We start from the raw sequence: 15,858 nt of genomic DNA on the forward strand, positions 1-15,858 counted from the left end.
GTCTCAGCTGCTATTCTGTTAAATGTGGAAGCCAACTCCTAGCTCTTCTGTTTGTTTTCAGACCTACATGAAATCACCTCTTCAAAATCCCTAGTACAGAGTAGGTGCTCAATAAACAGTACTGAGTATGGTTCTCCTACAAATTCTCAAAAGCAGGTATGAAAATACTCTATCAGAATCACCTTACAACCATCAAAAATGCCCTCCCTCTTATATCATATTACTCTAATTTGAACAACTGTCATGAAGTTTACTTCTGCATATCTGTACAGCTAAAAATCATTTTATAGGTATAGATTATATATATATATATATCTTAATCATATCCTACAAATGCACTCAAGTGAGGGTACCTAAACATTTAGACTGTGTATCACTAGCTTACTATTCCTCATGTGCAAAATTTAATGTATTGCTTTCCTTCTCTTTTTTTTTTTTTTGAAGTCCTACTCTAATATCTAGGTATAATGTTATTTTTAATGGCCTCTCTTTTTATTGTATAGAAGGACAGCTTAGTAGATATGTATATTTAAGACTAGACTGCATTTGAAGGCCTGGGCTTGAATCCTGACTATCCTTTTCATCAGCCACATATATTTTTGTGGGCTCCAACTTCCTCATTCATAAGAACAGGGACAGTATGACTTGCCTTCTATCCCTACAGAGGAAATGGCTGAGAATTATGGAGGTGGAAATTGTCATCAACTTTGTCTTCATCATAGCCAATCAGAGGGCTGGGCTGAATTATGACATCTGAGCACCTAAGCATCGGGGCAGTGAGTTTGGCGAGGCCTTGGTATCGCCCACTGAGCAGTATGATGGGGCCCAACCAGTGCTCATCACACACACCACCCTTGGAATGCGGCCGGGAAGAAGCACAGCACACAAATGACAATCATCATCTTTACACCATTTGACCAGTGTTTCCAATACTGTTTCTGACTTCCTCCCATTTTTAACATTTTCAGGTAATTATGCTGAGTCCAGGAGTTTCAGGACAGGCAGAAAGGAATAAAGTATTTGACTGATCAGTGGAGACAGAGATGGATATTGATGCAAATATTATTCTTTCTTCTTTAACCAGAAATCTTGAGCCCTGCAAAAATCCATGAGGCTTGGAATTTCACATGTAAATTTTGCTAGTTTTTCAAGCACTTTTGTGTAAGTTTGCAGCTAATTGCTAACATTAAGAATTCAAACTGTGCTAGGTGCTGTACTTTACATTTATTAACTTGTCTAACCTCTGCAACCACCCAGTTAGGTAGGTATCATCACCCCCTTTTTTAGCTGAGAAAACTGAGGCATAGGCTGACCTTCTGGGAGCCTGTGGGAAGTGACAGACCTGGGCATTGATATCTATGCAGCCTTGCTGTGGAGCCCACACTCTTAGTCATTAGGCTAAATTTCAAGTTCCAAATAACTGTTTTCAAAGAGTGATCTGCCCCTTCTTGGCCTCAGAATTACCCACAAATCTTCATAAAACACTAAAACATGAAGAATATAATGGAGTTAGTAGCCATTCCCTTCTCCAGACTGATCCGCACTTCACTCCTGCTCAGCTGAATTGGCAGCCCTAGAAATCTGGTGAGCCCTAGAAATCTGCATTTTAGCAAGGATTCATATTATTTTGATGCAGACTAAAATTTAAGAACCACGGTATGGAATAATGCACAGCCTCTCACTTTCTGTGGGTCAGGAACCATCGGATGCTGGGTCCTGCTTATTTTCTCCACCATCAGGACCACTGATGGACCTTGTTGAAAGCTCAGTCCATGCAGTCTCCCAATGTATTCCTGCAGATCTTTGATTTAATGGAGGCAATGGCATCCAGTCTTACTACCCCAGGTCTGCTCTGACTTTAGGCACCAGGAATATCACCATTTCTGCCTTGCTTTGTGACATTAATTTCAAGCAGACTATTTCCCCCCTTACTCATCTTGTCTGGTCTGGGGTGGGCTTTCTGAGAAGCTACTCTTCTCCTTGCAAGAAGCTCTGGGCTCTGTGTGAAGGGAAGTTTGTCGAGACATTGTGAGTTTAGCTCCTGACCCTTATTTGCTTCGTGTTCACTCTGGCATTAGCTTCTTGATACTCCTGTCTGAGGTCTCCTCTGCTCATCTACTGCCTCATCCTCTCAGCTCCTGCGCCACCTTGCCTCTCAGGGTCCCCTCTGCCTCTCCTGGTCCTCCTTGTACCAGCACTTTGATGAAAATGACCGCTTCTGATATGAACAAACGAGAGACCTCCCATCTTAGATGCTACCCATGTTGGCTAGACCTCCCGCCCAATATCTATTTTAACCTCATGATTCCTGTCTGGAAGACTCCAGGGCTGCACCTTCCTTTCCCTCTCTTTGAGCTTTCCTCCCTCCCGAGGTTGCGGTCCTACCCCGTTGCCCCATCTGGACCCTGCACTGGGTTGCCATTCTCTTTTCAATCTTGCCGCCTCAGTGTGGCATGCATAGCTCTGGACACCTTTCAGCTGCTTTGGGGAACTGGTTCTTTCTCGCTCCAGGCTCATCTCTGTTCCCTGTGCTATACTCATGGTCTGGAATATTCTCTGTCTCCCTGTCTTTCACTTCCAACTCCTTCTAAAGCTTTGGGGCCACTGTTACTTCTTTTCACCCCTCTTGATCTTTAATTCTTGGTCAAATGTTCCCCTTATGAAATCTCCACCACCCTGTGTTCTATCACAGACCTCCTCGCATTATAGTGACCTTTTCACTTAGACACAGTCCCTCCTGATTCTAAGTGCCATGATGTCAGGGAGTCACTCTTTGCATTGTAGCCTTAGTGCCCATAGTTCTTTTTTTTTTTAATTCAATTACTTTCTTTTCTTTTTAAAAAAATTTTAATTGGAGGCTAATTACTTTACAATATTGTGGCAGTTTTTGCCATACATTGACATGAATCAGCCATGGGTGTACATGTGTTCCCCATCCTGAACCCCCCTCCCCCCTCCCTCCTCATCCCATCCCTCTGGGTCATCCCAGTGCACCAGCCCTGAGCACCCTGCCTCATGCATCGAACCTGGACTGGTGATCTATTTCACATATGATAATATACATGTTTCAATGCTATTTTCTCAAATCATCCCACTCTCGCCTTCTCCCACAGAGTCCAACAGTCTGTTCTTTACATCTGTGTCTCTTTTGCTGTCTCGCCCATAGTTCTTCAGTAAACACTTACTAAATAAGTGAATGATAACTATTTTCCCAGATGGTGCTCCATGCCCATTTGAATCAGAATACTTCCTGCTCCGACATGAATCATGGCCATGTTTTGATGCCTGATCTGAGCCCTTGTAACACTACATGCATGGCCCTCCACATCTAGACGTGACATGGCTGACACACATTCCAGATTCTGCATTTGGCGAGTGGGACGTCCCCTAAAGGGCATTTGTTTTGTCTCCTTGAGGTCTGTTTGGTTCTCTGATGTACCCTTCCCCCGTAGGCCCCTCCCTGTTCTAGCTTACTGTCCTGTGGTAGGAGGCCTCCAAGGTGGCCCTGGATGACTCGCATCTCCTGACTCATGCCTGGGTTATACTGAACAGAGCTGATCCCCTTACCTTTCACGGTTCTGAGCTGGAACAAACTTCTGACCCACTGAAGCATAACACAAATGCCAAAACAAGGGAAAATTTTGCTCTAAAGGAAACACAATAAAACACAGGATTCATGTTCAGCTTTTCAGATGCAGTGCTAATTCTACACCTCAAGCAAATCCACTAGTCAATTGGAAAAAAAAGAGGCAAGAGGACTAAAAATAGCTACAATAATAAAGGGCATCTATATGAATCAGATATTTCTCAACCTAGGAAGGTAAGTGTTGAAAGGAAATATAATGTAAGTCTTTAATATCCTACGGGAGCTGGACAAGTTAAAGAGGAATTGTTCATCTGATGATAGTGTGAATGCTTAGGTGTTTAATAAGATGGTCTTTGTGGATGTCTTGTCCATATTTGGAATATAAAAAAAAGCATCCACACCAAGAAATAAATGGTTTTTTTTTTAATCATACAGATGTTTCAAGTCAACAACATAAATAGATACATGTAAAAGTTGCACAAATTATAAGCTTGGAAGACAATGATGTGAAAAGGTAATATCTCATCCTCTCATTGACTAGCCCTTAGTCTTAGGGTATTAGAGCGTTCTTAAATTCTTGCAATATCCTCATCCACATTAGCCTTCTAACTAGTGCTCTCAGTTTCACCCATGCCCCTTTTCAAGACAGCTGACATGTTTGTTTTAAAATATAAACCAGATCATCTGTCCTTTGCTGAAGCCCTTCAGGGCCTTCTCCCTGTCCCTGCCATAACGCACAGCCTCCTCACTGTGACTGACAGGTCCTGCAGCCTGGATCCTTCCTCCTCTCCCGCTTCATCCCCCCACCTCCCGTCTCTTCTGCACACTTTCCTGTGCTCCTGTGTTCTGGCTTTGGCACTGGGAATGCCTCCCAGGGCTGACTTATTCTCCTCCTTCTAAGACCTCCTAGAAAGGCCTCCACGGAAAAATCCCGTCAGAAGTATCCCATACAGGTTAAGTGCCATTTGATTACACAATTGTTCTCCTTCACAGCTTTTATCTGAAATCCTTTTTCTTACTTGTTTATTGTCTGTTTACATCACGAAGCTCTAAGTTTCAAACGTCTTGTTCCCCAGTGTACTCCCTACACCCTGCACACTGATTGACGTTTATCAGTATCAACAGCAGAGTCATGAATGTGATGAAATGGACGACTTAAATGGCAGGTATTTCATGGAAAATTTCCATAACCAGCACTATTTCACAAACTCTTCCCTCCCTCTTTGTCTTCCTGCCTCTGTCCCTTTCCCAACACTTTCTGTCTTTCATTTCTCTGTGGCTTGAAATGTGTAAAGTTTCAGCTTCACACTGGGCGGCTCATGGAAAGCGCAAGACACTTGTATTCTGCTCTCAGCTCCTGATGGGAAGATTGCCTGATGTTCACTGCTGGCTCCTCACCTCCCTCAGTTTCCCTTTCAGGGTCATGAGCACGCATGCTCTACTTGGTACTTCTTAGTGTATTTAGTTCAGAGGGGTTTTTCCTGTTGCAGAGTACTATTAATGCGTGACAGAAAGTGCCAAGTGGGGGACGGGAGGTGCCATGGTTGGCAGCACTATTAATAGACATTTGGGAAACAGAGCTCCACAGGGTGAGACTCATGTCCAACCCATCTGAGCCTTCTCGCAGCACTGCCATGGGAATGATAGTCACTGAATTCTCTTCCCTTTTCATTTTGCCAAGCTGCAGGTTGACATGACCCTAATTAATATAAATAAAGCAATAATATTTTATTTTATATGTTAAATTGTGTTGTCTTTATTTTGATAAGTTTTCATTAAGTTATTCTTCTCATGAAATTCATTATATGTAAAACTAAGGGAAAGAAGGAATTCATTTCATTTTCCATTTATACTTTTCTCATACACATTACCCGGGATAATAAATTTTGCATTATAATTAAATGTTAAAATCAAAATTAAGGCCTGAAAAAAAGGCCTATTGTGTTAACTTTGAAATTTGGAAGCCAGAAGAATAAATATTAAGAAAAGACCTTTTTTTTTTTTTTTAATAAAATGTCTCCCAAAGGGTTAATAAGTATTCTTAGGCTTATTTAGCAGATTTTACTTACCTATCACTTGATTTAGTAATGAATTATCATTAATTAGAATTGAGGACACATACATGATTACACAGTCTTCCCTTGTGGCTCAGCTGCTAAAGAATTCACCTGTAATGTGGGAGACCTGGGTTCAATCCCTGGGTTAGGAAGATCCCCTGTAGAAGGGAAAGGCTACCCCCTCCAGTATTCTGGCCTGGAGAATTCCATGGACTGTATAGTCCACAGGGTCTCAAAGAGTCAGACACGACTGAGTGACTTGTACTCCCATGATTACAAACCCACAATTCTCATGTTAAAAGTGGTGTAAAAACCAAAAGAATTTCTGTTTGTTTGTGTTTGTGGCAAACTCATTTGTCAACAAAATCTTAACTGAATTGATGTGATGCTGTTCATTATATTCATTTATTTCACCAAGTGTGAACAGCTAAACATTTTACTGTTTAATGGAGAAACATTAATGTGTTTAATTTGAGGATGCTGCCTCAGCACCCTTGAAAGTGTTATTTAAAATGTTTTATGCACTTTATTACCTTTGAAAGACAGAAACGCTTGAATTCGGGAACACATGCAATCTCCAGGTTTGAAGATAGAAGATCAAGAACCTGTTATCATGGAATCCTCAGTCAATGTTCACATTGGGTGCTCAATCGCTCAGTTGTGTCCAACTCTTTACGACCCCACGACTGCAGCCCACCAGCCTCCTTTGTCCATGGAATTCTCTAGGCAGGAATACCGGAGTGGGTTGCCATTTCCTTCTCCAGGGGATCTTCCCAACTAAGGATCGAACCTGAAGCTCTTATGTCTCCTGCATTGGCAGGCGGATTTTTACTACTGCGCCACCTGGGAAGCCTATGAGATAATACATTCCAACCTCATTTTGTGAATGAGGACTCTGAGTTCAGAGACTGGCAGCGACCTGCCAAAGGTCTTACTACTCGGTTAGCAGCGTAGATAGAAATAGACTCCACTTCCAAGGTGCTCAAATCCTGGGCTCCTTCTACTCACAGCCTTTTAATGAGCTCCTCTGTGGTGGCTGGGATTTCTAGACAAATGCAATATACATGAGTGCATTCTGTACTCAAGACTCGCTCTTGCCATGTGCAGCGAGACGCGGGATTGTGCACATACCTATGTAGGAGAGAAACAAGGTCCCTCTTCTCTTCCCAAATTGATCCCTTTAGAACTAATCTGCTAATCAGCAGAAGCACAGTCGCCACCACAACCGTCCTGATTTGTTAGGCACCATTCCAAACTCTGAAACAGGCAATGTCCTTGACCTTACATACCATTTTAACTTTGCTGTCTGACCGGTTTCTTTTAAAAGCATTTCAGAATGCATATAAGCTTTCAGTCAACCACCAGGAATTTACTGGATTTCTCCTCTGTGCCTAGGACAGCAAAGTGACTAAATCACTGATTTTCAACTGGGCTGATCTGCCCTCCAGGGAATATTTGGAATGACTGCTTGCATATTTACTTTCCACAACTTGGAGAGCATTACTGACCTTAGTGGTCTAGTGGGTGGAGGCCAGGGTTGCTACCTAACACTCTACAATGCACAGGACAAATTGTGGCTAAGATCAAGAAACTCCAGGACTACATATACACTATTATCCTCTGCTTCAGAGAATTTATACTCTAATTGCAAACCAGCAACCTAACACTCATGAAGTTATGAAAAATAATTAAATACTAAATTCAGTGCCCTGAAGATTTAGAGTCAGCAGACTAAAGGTCAAGCCCCACCCCACCACCTATTTCCCTGTGACCTTTGGAAAAGCATTCAGCACTTGGGGCCTCAGTTTTCTTATCTCTAAAACAAGGCTATTGATAACTAACCTGCATACTTTGTTGGATTGCTGTGTCAGAAGAGATAGTGTTTTTGAAAATACTTTGAAAACTACAAAACATTATATAAATTTAGCCCTAGTCCTGCCATTCTTTATAACAGTCTTTTACCCAGTGCAGACAGATGTGTTCTGCACCTACCAGCCTAGCACTGAACTTGTAGAAATGCCCATTGTGAGCACAGTGAAGGGCCCATTACCCACTGGTGATCCATGTCAGGAAGCCCGCATCCTTCTGATCCCTTTTCCCGTCTCATTTCCCAGTCAGTCACTGAGTCCTGGGGCATCTATATGGTTTTTTTTTTTTCTTTTTTAAAGGGGGTAAATACAGGAATAGAATTAATCCAGGTACTCACTGATAGGCCTAATGTTGAATCACAGACTAGTGCCATGACACTTAATTATGCTTTTTTGTCTTCTTCCTAATCTTGCATCTTGCTTTCAGCCCCTTGAGATTTCTTCCCTGATTCTTTGGAAGAAAATATCTTCCTGGAGACTCTTAGAGTGGAAATCAGGAGGTAAATGAAGGCGTGTGAGGTTGTCATTGGAAGTCTAGTAAAGGAGGTTAGACCTTTGGAATCTTTGAGGACCTCTCAGACATCTTTCTAGAAAACAAGAGCTAGTTGGCCAAGTTGGGAACACCTGACATATGTAAAGAGAGCACCACAATCTATTACCCTGTGTAGAACAGTTAATATTATGCGCAGCATGTATGAACTTTTTATGAGAAAAGATTTACAACAGTTTAATTATTTACCTCCTAAAAGATGTTTTTTCCCTCTGAAATTATTCCTAATAATGTAATCGAACCGAGGTCTCCCTCATTGCAGGCAGATTCTTTTCCAGCTGAACCACCAGGGAAGCCCAAAGCATAGTAGACTTTCGTTGCATTAGTCACTCAGTCGTGTCCAACTCTTTGTGACATATGGACTGTAGCCCACCAGGCTTCTCTGTCCATGGGATTCTCCAGGCAAGAACACTGGAGTGGATCGCCATTCCCTTCTCCAAAGCGTAGTAGACTATCTCATAGCAATTAAAACATATTTTGATTTGCAAAAGTTTTAAAGGCACATCTCTTATGACATGTCAAGTGACACATACAGGAAGAAAGAAAAGGATAAATGGCCCATCCCTGCATGAAGAGAAGAATTGTACCTGTATATATGAGAAAAGAGAAGGAAAATGACTTTTTTCAAACACTGATCGGTACAGATCAGTTCACAGAACCAAATTCACCTTTTAAATGCTTATAGTATGATGGTTTAGTGTGGGTACAAATAAATACAGTGACATGATTTATTTTTATTTTCTTTCCCTTGGTGTTTTAATCTCATGGTAATATAAAATCTCATCACACAGAGGTGTTTAGATGAAATGTCCTTCACAAATTCCCAGTGTCACTCAATAGAATATAAATAGTTATGATACAATTAAATTATATTACTGGCTTGGTATTAAGAAAACCCTTCAAGTTTTTTTTTTTTTTTTTTTTTTTACCCTGTGTCACTCAGAAGTGCTGTATTTTTCCCACGACATGCACATTTTCCTTATCACACAGAATCCTGTACGTCCTGATTTGGCCCCACCCGCAGAGCAAAGAGGACAGTCTTTCCTGGTTGGGCAGTTGGCTCAGCCATCATGCCCCCATCACACAGAGCCAGACTGGAAACTGCCTTTTAACTGTAAACACTCAGTGGCCTTTCTCTCTTCAGGCTGCATGTCTCTTTGACTAGTTTTCTCCATTTGGGAGGTGGTCGTGTGGTTCACTGAGAAGCACAGAAGTGGGATGAGCTGGATGGTGGCACAGGGGTAAAGAACCCACCTGCCAATGCAGGAGATGAAAGAGTTGTGGGTTCAATCCCTGGGTTGGAAAGAATCCCCTGGAGTAAGAGATGGCAAACCATACCAGTATTCTTGCCTGGAAAATTCCATAGACAGAGAAGCCTGGCAAGATACAGTCCATGGGGTCACAGAGAGTCGGACACAACTGAACATGAACACACATGTAGATAGATCTCACTTTATAAATTATGAGGACTCTGTGTTTGCTCATATACACTACACCCTGTCATACAAACTAGATTATTCTATTAGGTTTGATATCATTTCCTAGGGCCTTATATTTCACACTTAACAATTTTCTCTCTGGTGTTCATGCTCTTGGGTTTGCACTAAGACATTAATGTCATACAGATGTCTGCTGAGTTTACATTACTGAGGAGGTTTCCCCTGTAAAACCATATACCAGAGTGAAACTTGCCCCCTTCACACTTCTAATACTATTTCCAGGAAAAACCTCTTTCTAACACAGAAATAGCACATTCTCTATTCTTTCTTTCATTGAGCTCCATCTAATGGTAAATCCGTGATTTTCAGCATGGAGGGAAATTCCTGGTCTCCAGATAAACGGTAAACTCCCCTAAAGAGATCAAGGAAACTGGGCATGGGCTTTTCTCAGTAACAATAAGAAGCCTTGGGTTTTCTCATCTGCTTTATCAGGGTTGACCTGATTGGGCTGACTGCTGCTCTGAGCAGAGAGAGCCAACACAGAGGAAAGCATATGCTTTCACTTAACCGTGTCATAAAGCAGCACACCCCCCATGCACAGCTTCAAGCAATGTTTGCCAGGGCTTGGAGCTATCCAACTGTTTTAAAGGCCAAGTCAGATCAGAAAATTGCGGACTTGAGACTGGAGACTGCAGGAAGTCTCTCTAGCAGCACTTTACTGGGTTACTTTATAATAAGGAGGCAATGTAGAAACATATAGAAAATGCGCACAGCAGTGGACATGCATGTCAAGATGGAAACAGGAAGAACAAAGACAGGATGCCTCGCCGGTCACTCTGCTGCTTAGAAGAGTGGAGAGACCCACAGCTGCAGCTCACAGGGTGTCATCCAGTAGCTGCTGGAGGCACTCTCTGCTGAGTCACTGGCCTTGGCAACATGAATTGGCCAGACCGGGAAGGCAGGTGATGGAGAGAAAAAAAAAAAGCCTGCTCTGTAAGTAGCAAGACCCTTTCCTAAGACTTTTTATTTAGTCCAATCCTTTCTTCTTTATGTTTCTTATATGTGAGCCATTCAGAAAATACTGTAAATATATTTATTTATAAACATCTCGCATGATTGCAAATATGTCAGTCTCCAGGGACAAGGAGGCTTTTTCTTCCCTCTCATTTTCCATTCTCTCCAAACATACAGGATAAATGCACACAGACACACACACACACACATATAGCTGCTCAGAAAGGATTTATGGTTATGATTGAAAAAATTATTGAAGACTCCAACACCAGAAATGACATAATACAGAAAGAATGAGCAGGACTTCATCCTCAGCACCGTGGTCTCTTGTCTGTGACCACAGTATCTGATGTGCATAGAAGCACCCTTGTCCTCAGCCGGGACTCGGGTTGCATGTGAGGTGGACCCCTCCGGGAGACTTTGCCAGCTCTCATCTTGTGCCTTTATGCTTGATTGGAAAGACTTTCTATCCCACGAGTGAGCCAAGAACTGTTTCCGCTGAAAGACTGTGAAAGGTGGGAACGCTCCATCCGGAAGCAGCTGTTTGAGTTCCTAAACACCCATCAGGCCAGCTGGAGTCGCTTTATTATCTCTTTGTCATCGGGATGAGGCGGCTGCCTATAGAGGATCCTGGCTCCCGAAAGGCCTGCGTTTCCAGGGTCTTTATTTACCTGTAACAGTGGGACTCTGCTTCTCCAGGCAAAAGTAAATGATTGTTACAAAGATGATCTAAGGACTGAGGTGACTTCAAAGGAGAGGCAGGAAATGCAGTCCTGTCACTCTATTTCACATCAACCCCTCCTCTCATCCAGGACTCCCTACCAGGGGTTTTGGCTTTCAGCTACAATTTATTTGTTTGCTAGATGGAAATTCTTGTCCCAGACCACCTTCTCTCCAAGGGCATTGGTGACAGTGTCTGTAAGGAAATCTGGATTTAGAGAAATAAGAAATAAACGCCTTCTGTATCCTCCCGTGGTCTTCCCCGGTGGCTCAGATGATAACGAATCTGCCAGCAATGAAGGAGAGCTGGGTTCAATCCCTGGGTTGGGAAGATCCCCTGGAGAAGGGAATGACAACCCACTCCAGTATTCTTGTCTGGAGAATCCCATGGACAGAGGAGCCTGGAGGGCTGGAGTTCACAGGGTCGCAAAGTGTCGGACATGATTGAGCAACTACAAACACACATATCCTCCTGCAATGATCATATTGCCTCCCTGGGAAGGGCCAGATTGCTGCCCTGGAGGTATTTCATAGCACAGTGGGAACTGACCTTCATTTTGAACTTCATTTCTTTACCCCTCCCCAGAACACACCCCCAAATGGATTCATTCACACACAGGCTACTTTGCAACGAACACCCACACAGTGTCTTTGGTATAACGGTAATCATATGGCCCATAATCCTCTTCCTTCCCTAAAACAGAGGAAGGTATATTTCCTCAATCCTTCTCATTCATCCACCCACAGAGAAGATTTCAGGTCGGTCGGGAGATAAAAGGCTCAGGATATGAAACATCAACATTTAAGCCCCATCATTCTTCCGGCAGATAACTGCCACTCTTCAACTGGGCTTGCCTGGCTGTATTGTCAGAACTTCACTCAGCGGCAAGTAACAAAGAATTGGCCCCCAAATGACTTAAGAGCATAACGATGATCTCCCAGAAACCTTTAGTTTATATTTTATTGTCCATGATGGTGTGGCTCTGCCACCCTTAATTCTGAGACTCCACAAAGCTGAGACTTTCAGTTCAACATGTTGTTGTTGTTGTTTAGTTACTCAGCTGCGTCTGACTCTTTGTGACCCCATGGACTGTAATTCACCAGGCTCCTCTGTCCATGAAATTCTCCAGGCAAGAATACTGGAGTGGGTTGCCATTTCCTTCTTCAGGGGATCTTTTCCACCCAGGGATCAAACCCACATCTCCTGCATTGGCAGGTGGATTCTTTACCACTGAGCCACCAGGGAAGCCCAGCACATTGTTACCTTGAACAAAATTAATAAGGAAGTAAGGGGCAAGACAATTGGATTTTGAGTAGGACAAGATTAGTGACGGCTGCAATCTCAGCGTCTATCATTGTGCCCAGAAGATAGTAAATTGTACATTTTTATTGAATGAGGTCTTAATATGTTAAGAAAAGGCATGGTCTAAGTCTAAAATAATAAACTCTTTTCAAGGTCACTAATATTTGTGACTGTGAAAATTTCATGATCATGGAGGTAAGCATACAAGGCAAAACTTGATTTAATTCTTTTTGAATCTTGCCCTTCTTGATGAAATTGAAAGAGAACTCAGAAGGTCCTTAACATACTTCAGCTCTCCCTTTAGTAAGTGTAACTCTCAGAGTTGCAAGGATCTTGACATCAGCTCTTCCCTCAATAATTTTTATGAATCCCAAGGACAATGACTCTGATAAGTCTCCCAGTTGGCTCAGTGGTAAATAATCTGCCTGCTAATGCAGGAGATGTGGGTTCAATCCTGGGTTGGGAAGATTCCAGAGAAGAAGAAATGGCAACCCCCTCCAGTATTCTTGTCTGGGAAATCCCATGGACGCACAAACAGATATGAGGTTGTTTCTGTAATTTTAAAGAAAATTGTCAAAAAGACAGAATATCAAGTGTTAGCATTATCTTGGGGCTGTCTTTATTTTTTAGATCTTGATCATGGAACAGTTTTCATAAAACAGAGGTGTCCAAAGGTGTCTTTGACTTCAATAGAGTCTTGAAAATCCAACTCAATAAAGAGTTACTTCCCCTGGATTCCAGGGACTGTGCTGGGCTCTGAGAATGCACAGAAGAATCATATCTCGTCTCAAGAAGTGTGTAAGCCAGTGTTGAGAGACATTTCTGATGTGTTGAGTGCTATTATAGGTGGACAAACATGGTGCTGCAAGACACTTGAGAGGATGGAACTAGATCCACCTGGAGAAGGTTCTTCAAGGTTGTTAGAGGGCTCTGAGTTGGGTGTAGAGTCGGACTTTATCAAGTAGAGGGATGTGATGGAAAATTCGATCCTTTTGCCCTCGGTTCATATTAAAATAATTACAACATCACAAGGTAAGAAAGAAATTAAGCGTGAAAGACTCAGTGTTTGGGAGAGCAGAAGTTCACATTTGTAATAACATTATACTTTTGGAGAAGGTTATTAAAACTGTTCCAAGTTATAGTTATGCTTAGAAGAGTGGAGAGACCCACAGCTGCAGCTCACAGAATATCATCCTGGCACTTCACTGCCACAGTCCCTGGAAAAAGGAAAAGACCGGCAGGGATTTTGTAGGCAGCGTGAACATTCTTTTTTTTTTTTTTTTTAGTTCTACCACTTTATTGCTACCAACCCATCTCCCTCCACCCTTGTGCACACATGCTCAGTCATGTAATCCCATGGACTGCAGCCCGCCAGGCTTCTCTGTCCATGGACTTTTCCAGGCAAGAATACTGGAGTGGGTTGCCATTTCCTTCTCCACAGCGTGAACATTCTAAAGACCAAAGAGTTACACCTTTCCCCCCGCCGACTTTCCTTTTCATTTGATAAAAAATTGGGGCGTTCAAAGTCACAGGCAACTTTCGCTTAACTTTGTAATGGTGGGTTGGGAACTGCCGTCTGGCTCCTTGGAAAACAGAACATCTCCCAAACTAAGGATTCTCAGAGTATAGCACTAAGTGATTTCAAAATATTTGAAAGGCTATTTAAAAATAAATCAGACTCAAGGGCAGAGGGGGTTAGAGAGGGTGGGACGAATTGAAAGAGTAGCATTAAAACATATACATTACCATATGTAAAACAGATAGCTAATGGAAAGTTGCTATATAACACAGGGATTTCAATGCAGTACTCTGTGAGGACCTAGAGGGGTGGGAGGTTCAAGAGGGACGGGACATATGTTTTCTTATAGCTGTTCACACTGTGGTATGGCAGAAGCCAACATAAATATTGTAAAGCAATTACCCTCCAATTAAAATTTTTAACAAGTAAGTCAGCGTAGCTGTTTTCTGTAGTAATGAAAAACACCCAAATGTTTATAGAATTCAAATTTGAAAGGCTGGAAAAAAGGTAAAGAGGACTGTGACAAAAATTTTCAGACTGAAGTTTAGTCCCTGCTAGCAGGGAATAGCTGTTCCTCTGACAGCCTGAAAAGAAATTCAGGCTCCCTCCAGCCTCAGCTGTCATTCCTTTTCCTCAGCAAGCATCAGGGGAGCAGAAGGGAAGGGAGCTCAGAAGTCACACAGAGGTGGATGTTACAAACATCCCAAACTGTAGTCAGTCAAGGCATCCCATATGGTTATAGATGACTGATTAAACTGGGGTTTCAAATCACTGGGGTGCTTTGGCACTCTGCATATACTAGTTTGACATTTTCTTCCTTCCTAGATGGGCTTCCCTGGTGGCTTGGTGGTAAAGAATCTGCCTGCCAATGGAGGTGATACAGGAGATGTGGGTTCAATCCCTGGGTTGGGAAGGTCCCCTGGAGAGGGAAATGGCAACCCACTCCCATATTCTTGCCTGGGAAATCCTTTCTAGACACTCCATGTTGTTGTTTTATTTTTTTAAAAACTTCCAGCAGTTTGGATTCCTCAGGGGTTTTTTTGTTTTGCTTTTCAAAGCTCTGGTGTGTGTTCCAAATGAGAGGCATCAAATTACCATGTGTATTTCTTGAGAGGGTGTGCTTGCTGTGTTTTACAGCACATTTGCTGTGATATTACTTTGCTTTAGTCGTGGTTACGACATTGTATGGCCTGTGTTTTTTTATGTTTAATTCAATTGTATTTTACTCTCTTGCTCTGGTCCTGTCTTTTTGAAGGAAATTGGCACCCAAGCCAGGAAAATAGCTGTTTCCTCAGTGAGAGTAGCTCATACTGTCCTCTGGGAATGTAGGAAATGGAGCAGCCCTGGTCTCTCTGAAAACCAGTCAGGTATTTGCAGATAACCTGTGCAAGAAATGGATTCAAGTCTTTAAGGTTGAGAAGTCTAATGAAGTTGCAGCCTTGACTTTTTAATTGGAATCACTGAAATAGTCTGCCCTCCCTTAAAGTGTTAGTCACTCAGTTCTGTCCGACTTGTGCAACCCCATGGACTATAGCCCACCAGGCTCCTCTGTCCGTGGAATTCTCCAGGCAAGAATACTGGAGTGGGTTGCCATTCCCTTCTCCAAGGGATCTTCCTGACCCAGGGATCAAATTTGGGTCTCCCACACTGTGGGCAGATTCTTTACCATATGAGCCGCCAGCTAAGCCCTCCCTTAACTCGTTGCTTTATCAGAAGCTAATCTATCACAGGGGTGACAGATTCAGGACAGTGGCCACCCCTGGCCCTCTCCAGCAGTCCCCTGGAGGAAGGACCCCACATGT

Source organism: Cervus elaphus, chromosome 17, assembly GCF_910594005.1.
Source record: "Cervus elaphus chromosome 17, mCerEla1.1, whole genome shotgun sequence".
NCBI classification, from domain to species: Eukaryota; Metazoa; Chordata; class Mammalia; order Artiodactyla; family Cervidae; genus Cervus; species Cervus elaphus.